Source organism: Benincasa hispida, chromosome 6 (assembly GCF_027475165.1).
Source record: "Benincasa hispida cultivar pf3 chromosome 6, pf3_genome.v1.1, whole genome shotgun sequence".
Classification (NCBI taxonomy): Eukaryota; Viridiplantae; Streptophyta; class Magnoliopsida; order Cucurbitales; family Cucurbitaceae; genus Benincasa; species Benincasa hispida.
In genome coordinates this window covers 55,201,728-55,211,734 of record NC_143483.1, presented here as the reverse complement: position 1 = coordinate 55,211,734, position 10,007 = coordinate 55,201,728, and positions in this window count along the sequence as shown.

Genomic DNA, 10,007 nt, shown 5'->3' with positions numbered 1-10,007 from the left:
AAGTAAGACTCACTGGAAAACAGTGAAGTGGATCTTCAGATACTTGTAGAGCACCTCCAAATTGAGTTTGTGTTATGGAGGTGGAAAATCTATACTTGAAGGTTATACTGATGCAGACATGACAGATGATCTTGATAACAAAAAGTCTACCTCAGGTTATGTGTTTACATTTTCAGGGAGAGCCATCTCATGGCAATCCAAGCTACAAAAATGCATAGCATTGTCCACAACTGAGGTAGAGTATATTGCAGCAATGGAAGCAAGCAAGGAGATGTTATGGCTTAAAAGATTCCTTCAAGAGTTGGGTTTGAAGCAAGGTGAGTATGTTATATTTTGTGGTAGTAAGAGTTCTATGAATTTGAGCAAGAATCCAATGTATCATTCTCATATTAAACACATTGACATTAGATATCATTGGCTATGAGATGCAATTGAAGAGAATAGATTGCATATGAAGAAAGTCTACACTGACAAGAATAGTGCAGATATGTTAACTAAGGTAGTTCTTGAAAGTAGGATTGAGCTTTGTAGTAAGCTTGCCGGGATGAGTTCTAAGTGATCATAGATGTGATTGAGTCTTCCTCGTGTTGGGTTGGAGGGGGAGATTGTTGTGGGTGTTCAGCTCACTTGTTGCACGTGCAAGACTTTATTTTAAACTTGTGTTTTCTGAGCCATATTGGGCCTAATTTTTATGTTGGCTCATCTTGAAAGCCCTAGATTTTATTTTATGTGATATAGGGATGAGCTAAGGAAAAAGAGAGTGGAAAAAAGAGGCAGAAAATCGGAGAGAAAGATAACAGTTCGATTTTTCAATGACAGCTTTCACAAAGTTGTCAATTGTTGGAGTTTGAGCCATTGGATCGTGCTGAAATTTGGTCAGCCTGTTCGGGGCACATAGGGTCTTATTTTAAACGGTTAGATTGTTGTTCGAAGCTCTAGTTTGTCCATAATCGCTATCAAATAAAACTGGTAAAACTGGATGATTTTCATTCTTTTTTCTCTCAAGTGTTGATCTTTTATGTATGATAGTATTAGTGGGTAGTGAATATTTTTATGACTGATTTGGGTTCTTTTTCCCTAAATTTTATCATAATAAGAGAAGTTGACAAAATGGACTCCTCGTAAGTCCCGTGGTATTTATTCTTTACATCGAAGGGTTTTTTACGTATAATTTGTGTATGCTCTTTATTTTTAGTCTTCTAGAATTTTGTGGTTTATTCCTATCCATTGTTGTTTGATTGCTTAATGGTTATTTGGTGATTTATTTGTGGTATTTTAGAGAACAATTATTTGGTTGATTGTTGTAGAGGATATCCTAGTGAGTTATTGTTATATTGTTTGGGTCGACCTAAATCTTTCCAATTCTTCTGTAGTTGCTGGATGAGCTGAAGAAGAAGAATCCTGATAATGAAGTCCATCTCAACAACATATATTACATCTCTTAATCTATCAAACCCTCCCAAATTTGTAGACAAATAAAATTATGTTGCCCTTACACGGAAGATTCTGTTGCCCTTGTAAAATCATAATCTTTGTATTACTTGTAATTTGTGTTTTCAAGACTTGAATTATTGTACGCCTTTTAAATTATAATTCTATAGCAGAATTTGTGATTAAATGTAATAGATTTACAATCCAACATGAATAATGTCATAGCCAAAGTGTTCGATGATAATGTATCATGTTATACTTTTTTACTGAAAAAATGGATTTGGCAAGGGAACTTTAAAAAACAGACAATAATTGATAAAACAAATAGATTCGGGCTTCAATGTCGGTTAAGAATCCAAAAAAAAAAAGGCTTTAATGTCGGTTGCAACCGACATTAAAGACCTTTGATGTCGGTTGCAACTGACAAGCTTTAATCACTAAAGACCTTTAATATCGGTTGCAACCAACATTGAAAGCTGTGTTATTGGTGTTATTGAAGCCCTTTAATGTCAGTTTAAAACCGACATTAAAGGGCTTTAATAACACTATCTTTAATGTCGGTTGCCAACCAACATTAAAGCCCTTTAATGTCGTTTTAAAACCGACATTAAAGTCCGAATTTCTTCTAGTGGTCCTATCAACTTGACATGTTGATTGAGATATATTATTGATACACCTATATTTTACTTAAGTGTTTTCTGACTGATCACTAATATGCTCATGTCTTATTATTATTATTATTATTATTATCAAACTCAAACACTTACAGATATACTTGTATCTTACGTTAGATATACCGCTAATTCACTTTAAATATTTAATATTCTTGCTCATTGATATTTAATATTATGTTGATGAACTAAAGATTTAATATGTTTGTTGATTGATATCTGATATACTAATGATTGTACTCGTCGAAAATTTAATATGTTTGTTAATTGATATGTGATAGATTACTAATGTACTCTACAATTTTGATATACTGTAAATCGATAGGTTGGAAAATTAAAGACGAAAAAAAAAAGTAAAACTTGCTTTTGAAAAACGAGATATGATGGAGAAAAAAATGAAACGAGGAAATTGTTCAAAATAATGAAAGAAAATTTAATAATATATATTAGCAAATATGAAAAAATGGCAACAAAAATGAAAATATGTTTAAAAGTTAAAGCGCTATCCAATACAATTTTCCTTTATTATAAAGAAGACTATTGGAATTCTTTATTAATTGTTGCTTTTTAAAAACCGAAAAAATAATTTAAAAGTCAGGTTTGTGAGTGAATTTTGCTATAGACACAAAGTTAAAATATTAGAGCCACAATTGTAAATATGCAAATATACAAATATATTTTGTTACCCAATGCAATTTCCCAATTTATTTGGTCGAAAGTAAGCATTTAATTAACTAAATACTATTACAAAAATGGTGAGAATTGATAATCACTAAATCAATCATGTGACACGATCTAAACGCATATCCAAACTGGATAAGATATTATTATATATATATCTTCGATCAACAAGTAAAAAATGTGAAAATAATTAATTTTATTTTTTAAAAGATGGGGTTGTAGAATATTTCACCACAAAAGATGGTTTCATGACACCAAAGCCAAGCGAAAGTAAGGGAAGAGAGTGAAAACAACTTTCATAAAAGTCAGAAAGGCATGTTCTCAAAACTTTATAACAATTATTTTTCAATATCACCGATCTATAACTACTTTTAACAATGACTATGCACAAATACTTAATTAATCAAAGCATTTTTAAATATAAAAAATATTTTAAAATGTTTACACTTTATAGTAAAAATTTCCAAAAATATAAAATACTTTTAGAATTCTTTGCTATGAAGCGTAAATATTTTTGGGATTTATTAATAAGAATTTCTTTAATTTATGAGTACTTTTTATTTAAGGAAGGAAATATCGACAATCACACTTTTGACAGAAAAATGGAGATTTTTGTATTGCAAAAAAAAAAAAAAAAAAAAAAAAAAAAAAAATCATGACAATTTTTTAACATCATCAATTTATAATTTTGATCAACTATCATTAATAAAGAAAATTATAGTGGAAAAAAGTATATTAATATGGAAATATTCGAAAATGTGAGATATATGTTGGAGTTCAAAGAAATAGATGGATGGTTGAATATAGAGGAAGTAGGACAAAATGATGTTAGATAGATGTTAATTACTTACTGGTTGTGTTGAATCCTTCCAAATTGTATCTTATCCCTCTATTCTTGACATGTATAAATAGAAGCTCTTAGGGCTCTTTTAAATAGACAGAAATTAAGATCATATAAATGGTTATAAGAGCATCTTATCTGTAATTTTCTCTCCCAACCTCTGAGTTCTTCAAGATCTAATAAAGTTGAGTTCTTCTTCAGGTGGATGCATGCAATTTTTTTGTCGAGTCAATATAAATCGGTTTGTAGCTACTTGTTTCTTCTTTTTCATCCAGTCTCTCCCTTCTCATCCTCTCGTGTTTCTCTTCTTCCAGTGTTCTTTTGTTTCTGATTCTTGAACAAGTTATTTTTCCCTCTTCACCTCATGCAAATTCTTTCTTCACTTGCTGAACGTGTGGTTTTTCTTGGCATACACGCATACACTTGTTAGTGGAATTTGTAACAATGGTATCAAGGCCTACTTTCCCAATCAAGAAACAAAGTCTTGCTTAATGAAGAATGGTGGTTGTTAGATTTGAAATCGATAAGTTTGACAAAAAAATCAGACTTTGGGTTATGAAAAGTCAAGATTAGAGCAATCTTGGGTCAACAAAAGGCCATAAAAGCTCTATAAGACCCATCAGAACTACCAACCTTGATGATACAAGAAGATTAAGAAACTTTGGAGTCTATTGTCTATGGAACAATCATTCTAAATCTAAGTGACAATGTTCTCAGACAAGTCATTGATGAAAAATCTACTTTCAAGATTTGGAACAAAATGAACTGTATGTCTCAAAGGATCTGCTCAACAAAATGTATTTACGTGAGAAATTTTTCATATTCAAGATGGATCTGAGCAAAAAACTCTAAAAATCTTGATAAATTCAAGAAAATAATCTCTGAGTTCAAGAACCTCGGAGAGAAGGTTGGAGAGGAGAATAAGGCCTTCATCCTCCTAAGCTCACTACCATAACTCTAAAAGAGATCAAAATGGCTCTTAAGTATCGCAGAGACTCTATCATCACAGAAATTATCATTTCAACAATCAGAACCAGAGAAATGGAGCTACAAATTTTGAATAAAATAAGTCAGAATGGGGAAAGATTGTTTGTTAAAGAAAAATCCAAGAATAAAAAGCATCATACGGAAGAGAAAGGTGAAAAATGTAATTCTAAGTTCAAGTGTACCTACTGGATAGTCATTGGAAGAAATATTGTTATTCTCTTAAACATAAACAAAATGAAAAGAACAAGAAAAACAAACAAAATGAGCCATCCATAGGTGAAACTTCTTTCTCTTTCTCTGATGCACTCATAGTGACTGGGAACAGTAATGGCAGAGGTAGTTCTCAGTTTACTCATGACTAGGTTCTGGATTTTGGATATTCATTCCACATGACTCTTAACAAAGATTGGTTCTGCACCTATAGAGAGTGGAATGGTGGTAAAGTTTACCTGGGAAATCATGATTCTTGTGAGATAATTGGTATTTGTCGGTTTCTTTGAAATTAGAAGATGGAACCACTAAACTTCTAAGGGATGTGAAACATATTCTAACTTTAAAAAGGAATTTGATATCAATAGGAATATTTGACCTATAGGCTGCCACTACCAAGAATAGTGGAGAAAGTTGCATATTGTTAAAGATTCAAAATTAGTTCTCATAAGGGAAAAAGGGAATGGAGTTTATGTTGTTAAAAATGTTCAAAAGATGTATGTATTGTTGAAAATAATACTCTCTCAGAAGAAGATCTTTGGCACAAGAGGTTATCTCATATTAGTGCTAAATGTCTCAAAGAGCTTCTAAACAAGGCATTCTTCTAGTTAGAATGGCTGCTCAAATGAAATTATGTGAGTTATGTATAATAGGGAAGGCCAAAACAAAGAGTTTCCAAAATTCTAAGTATAGAGCATCAGAGATTATAGATTACATCCATTCAAATCTCCAGGGTTTAGCTTAAACACCCTCACTTGGAGGAGCAAGGTATTTCTTAACTCTAATTGATGATAACTCAAGGAAAAACTGGATTTTCATATATAAAACCAAAGACCAAGTGTTTCAGAAATTTAAAGAGTAAAAAGTATACATAGAAAAGCATACATCTAAGTTTGTTAAGTGTCTTAGAACTGATAACTGATTAGAGTTTTGTAATGAAGAACTTGATACATTTTGCAAAAAAAATAAAAAGGCAATGTAAGATATAGAACCGTTAGGTACACACCATAACAAAATGGTGTGGCTGAGAAACTTAATAGAATAATAATAGAGAGGGTAATATGTCAGCTATTTAATGCACCCCTACCTAAAAAGTACTAGGTAGAAGCTACTTCATACACGATATACACCCTAAACAGATCTCCTCATCACTCTCTTAACTTCTCAACCCTAGAAGAAAGATGGTCCTAACCTAATTCACTTAAAAGTCTTTGGGTGTGTGGGTTTTGTGCACCAAAATCAAGGGAAGTTGAAGGCTAGATTAGTAAAATGTATGTTCATGGGATTCTCAGAAGGTATAAAAGGCTATAAATTGTGGCACCCAGTGGAGAAAATGTGTATTAATAGCAAGGATGTCATCTTCAGAGAGTATGAGATGTTTAACTCTTAAAATCCTCAATTTGAAGATACATCCTAAAAGAAGGTTCAAATTGAGGTGGGGCATTGCTTAAAATCATATAAGAGTAATGCTCTAACCACTTGTGTAAATACCCTTGTGTTGATGTTAACATTTAACATGCGAAAGCAATTTGGACATTAAGCATTCTAATTTCATTAATTTTATAATCAAAGCATGCAAGCCCATTCATAATATTTAGGGTTTTAGAGAACAACCTTTGTAGCACTCCTTAATTGAAGCAATCTCTCATTGAATTCTGATCCTGAACGATTTGTGAGCCACCGGTAGAGTCTTCTCTAGCCTTGGAATGGGTTGTGGGACCCAAAATGAGACTAAATTTGAAGGGAATTTTATGAGTTTGGAGAGCTTATGGTTTGAATGCTAGAGAGAACCAATTCTCTTAAGAACTCTAAAATACATGAACCTTGAAACAAATAACCATTCTTCTATATATATAGAAGAATTACATACAAATTTGTTTAACCATAAATTGACACCATTTAGGTGACTAAGCAATTAGGATTGAAAATGAGATTTAATGAAAAATGTGGGAAAAACCCACATTCCAATTAAAAATATTTTAAATTGAATTTCTAACTTTCATTGTTAAAATGTATTTTCTTAATTTTAAATATAATTAATTAATTAATTTTTAAACATCAACTAAAAAAATTTAATGAATAAAATTAATTTAATATCAAATATTAAATTAATAAAATATCAATCCCGAACTTGAATTCCTATTCATGTTTTTAATATTTAAATCATATTTAAATATTTTCAATTCTCCAATTTGTTTAATTCCATAATTAAACGTCAATTATATTGCATATAATTACTTATAATTTCCTAAACTGAATTTGAACGTTTCAAATTCAATCATCATACTACTCCAAGGTTTAATCCGATATGAGCTAGGAGGGGGACCTAATGGACCTACATACCATGAGCTCCAACAATTTGAGATTAACCAACTAATCTCATTGACTAGTAATCAACATTCGTTAATAGCTGAGACACTCCACTAAAACCCAGTAGTTGTACTCTCCTCACTATGGATATATTTCTGTGCACTCGATTTAACCATGATTAGTAAGTCGATCATTCACAGGTTGTTCGTAATCACAGTGAAGGAATTGTGAGGTCCACTGTAGAAGTGGAATCGTCCCAATTTCATTTTTACATAATAAAATTATAGAACATTCAAATTATGGATAATCGAAAAAATTTATAGCATGATAAGAAGGAATTAGGGAATAAATTAACTTACACTTGAAGAACCAATTCTTCACGAGATCCCTCCTTGAACCAGTCACAAACTTTCCTCGTACTTCAGTCTCAAATAAAACAAAAACAAGTGGCCACCACCACAAATGAACCTCCTGTATTCTTCTTAAAGATTTCATAAGCAGGAGGTATGGACTTTGTATCTTTTTGAGAAGATGGAGAGGATTTTTAGAGAGCAAGAAGAAAACGTTTCTCTTCTCAATGTTCTTGAGAGTTATTCCAGAGAAATCACATAGAGACATTCTCTCCTACAAAGAAGACAAAGAAAACTTCAAAACCACTCTCATCCTCTTTTGCCACACGATTGTTAGAAAGAAAAAATAAATAACTCCTTCAATTAATTTAATTCAAAATTAAATTAAATATAAATATATAAATATATAAATACACACACATATATATAACTAACTTATTATATGTAGATACAACTATATATTATATCAAATATAACACATAGCCTATAATTTTTATATTGCATCAAATACAATATAACCTATAGTTTTTATTTCTCTCAATCATTCATGGTATTTAGTATAAATCACATTTATACTAAATTTAATTATATAAATCCCATTCATATAATTAGTATTTGAATCATATTCAAATATTTAATTCTTCTCAATATAAAATTTATGTTATAATGTATCGAATACATATATTAATTATATCACATATAATTAATTCCCTTAATTAATTTGAAAATTTTAAATTAATCCAAAATTAATTCTTAATAATCTCTGTTGAGCTACAGAGGAGATCTTATAGACCTGTGGATTGAAGCTCCTATGGTACTTGAATACTTGAATAATTAATTAAACCCTTTAATTAAATTATTCAACATTCATTAATTGTTAGTCACTCCATTAAAAACCGATAATTGCACTCTTCGCACTAATAAAAATTTCAAAGAGAGAACTTCAAAAAATTATTTGAGTTGTCAAATTTATCAAAATTCCCCTTAATTAACCCTAGGGAATTGCTAAATAGATTTTATCATTCAACATTTTACAAGGAAGGCCTTAGAAGAGGGAAGTTATTGAATTGGCCAAAAAGAGGGGAGATAATTGAAGGGGTAACTCAAGACTTCTTTACCTACAAACTCGAGGTTGACAATAATTCATAGGAACTTGAAGCCTAGCAATACTTTGTTGAATGATGAATGAAACCGAAAATCTTGCGACATGATGGAATTGATTTTTAGGCTTAAGTCAAAGAAAAATTAAGAGAGTGGGAAATTTTGTCCCGCATGGATAGATTTAGAATTTCCTAGGGTATAAATATTAAGGTATTCTAGATGAGAATCCAAAGTGAGTTGGTGGTGGAAGTATAACTTTTCTACCACGCGCGCGCATCACTGCCGCCGTCTGTCCGGTTGAACGGGCGAGTTCGGGTGATCACGCTTGCACGAAAAAGAATTAAATTTTTATTACTTATTTTTTTATTTATAAATTAAATTTTATTACTTAACCGTCTGGACCAGTCAATTGGATTTTGTCCATTATCTGCCTGTTGGAGATTTTGTCATTGAGTTTCTGTCTGTTGGAGATTTGTCCATTGAGTTTTTGTCCGTTGAACATACAACTGAATTTTATTCTTCCTTCTCTACTTGATTTCTAAGCAACCCTCTCATTGGTTCTAGTCTTTTTTCTGGTAAGTGCACACTTGAAAATTTAGAGGTTGCGTTAACCTTGGGGAGCAACCGACATAAGCGATTAGCACCGAGGTCGCGCCGTATTTGCTTTCAAGGCAATGGTTCTTCCACGACACAGTAACTTTCATGACATCCGAATTAACAATGTGAAAGCAAATAACATAGATGTTGATCAAGAATGGTAAGGTTCTCCCTGATCTATCCAAGCTCGAAACACTGGACAGAGAAAATTATCGCCACTGGTCTTAGAAATTATTGATCTTCTTCAAGCAGCTAGAGATTAATTACATCTTCATTATAGAAGTGCCTACCGAAAAGGTAAGCACTGTCTTTGATCCAGAATCCTCCGTTTAACCCATTGATGTTTCTAATCAATCAAAATAGTCCACAATTGATCCTGATAAGTATGAGAAAGACGACAAAATAGTCCACGACCATCTGCTGAATTATATGACAGATTCAATGTTCGATTTGTTCGTGGTCCAAAAATCAGCAAAGGTAATTTGGAGTAGATTGGAGTCCCTATATGGATGATATGATGCTAGTCGCAAAAAGTACGTTGTTGGTAAATGGCTACAATTCCAAATGATGGACGAGAAACTGGTAGTGGAGCAAATACATGAGTATGAAAATTTGGTGGTGAACGTTTTAGTCGAGGGCATGAAAATGTTGAGATTCTACAAGCTAAAGTGTTACTTGAGAAATTTTCCCCATCCTAGAGCGACTACAGAAATCATCTGAAACATAAAAAGAAAGATCTGACACTCTAATAGCTGATCAACCACATACGTACGAAAGAAGCCAACAGACTAAAAGATAAGCTAATTTCTGGAAATCTAAATTCATTTA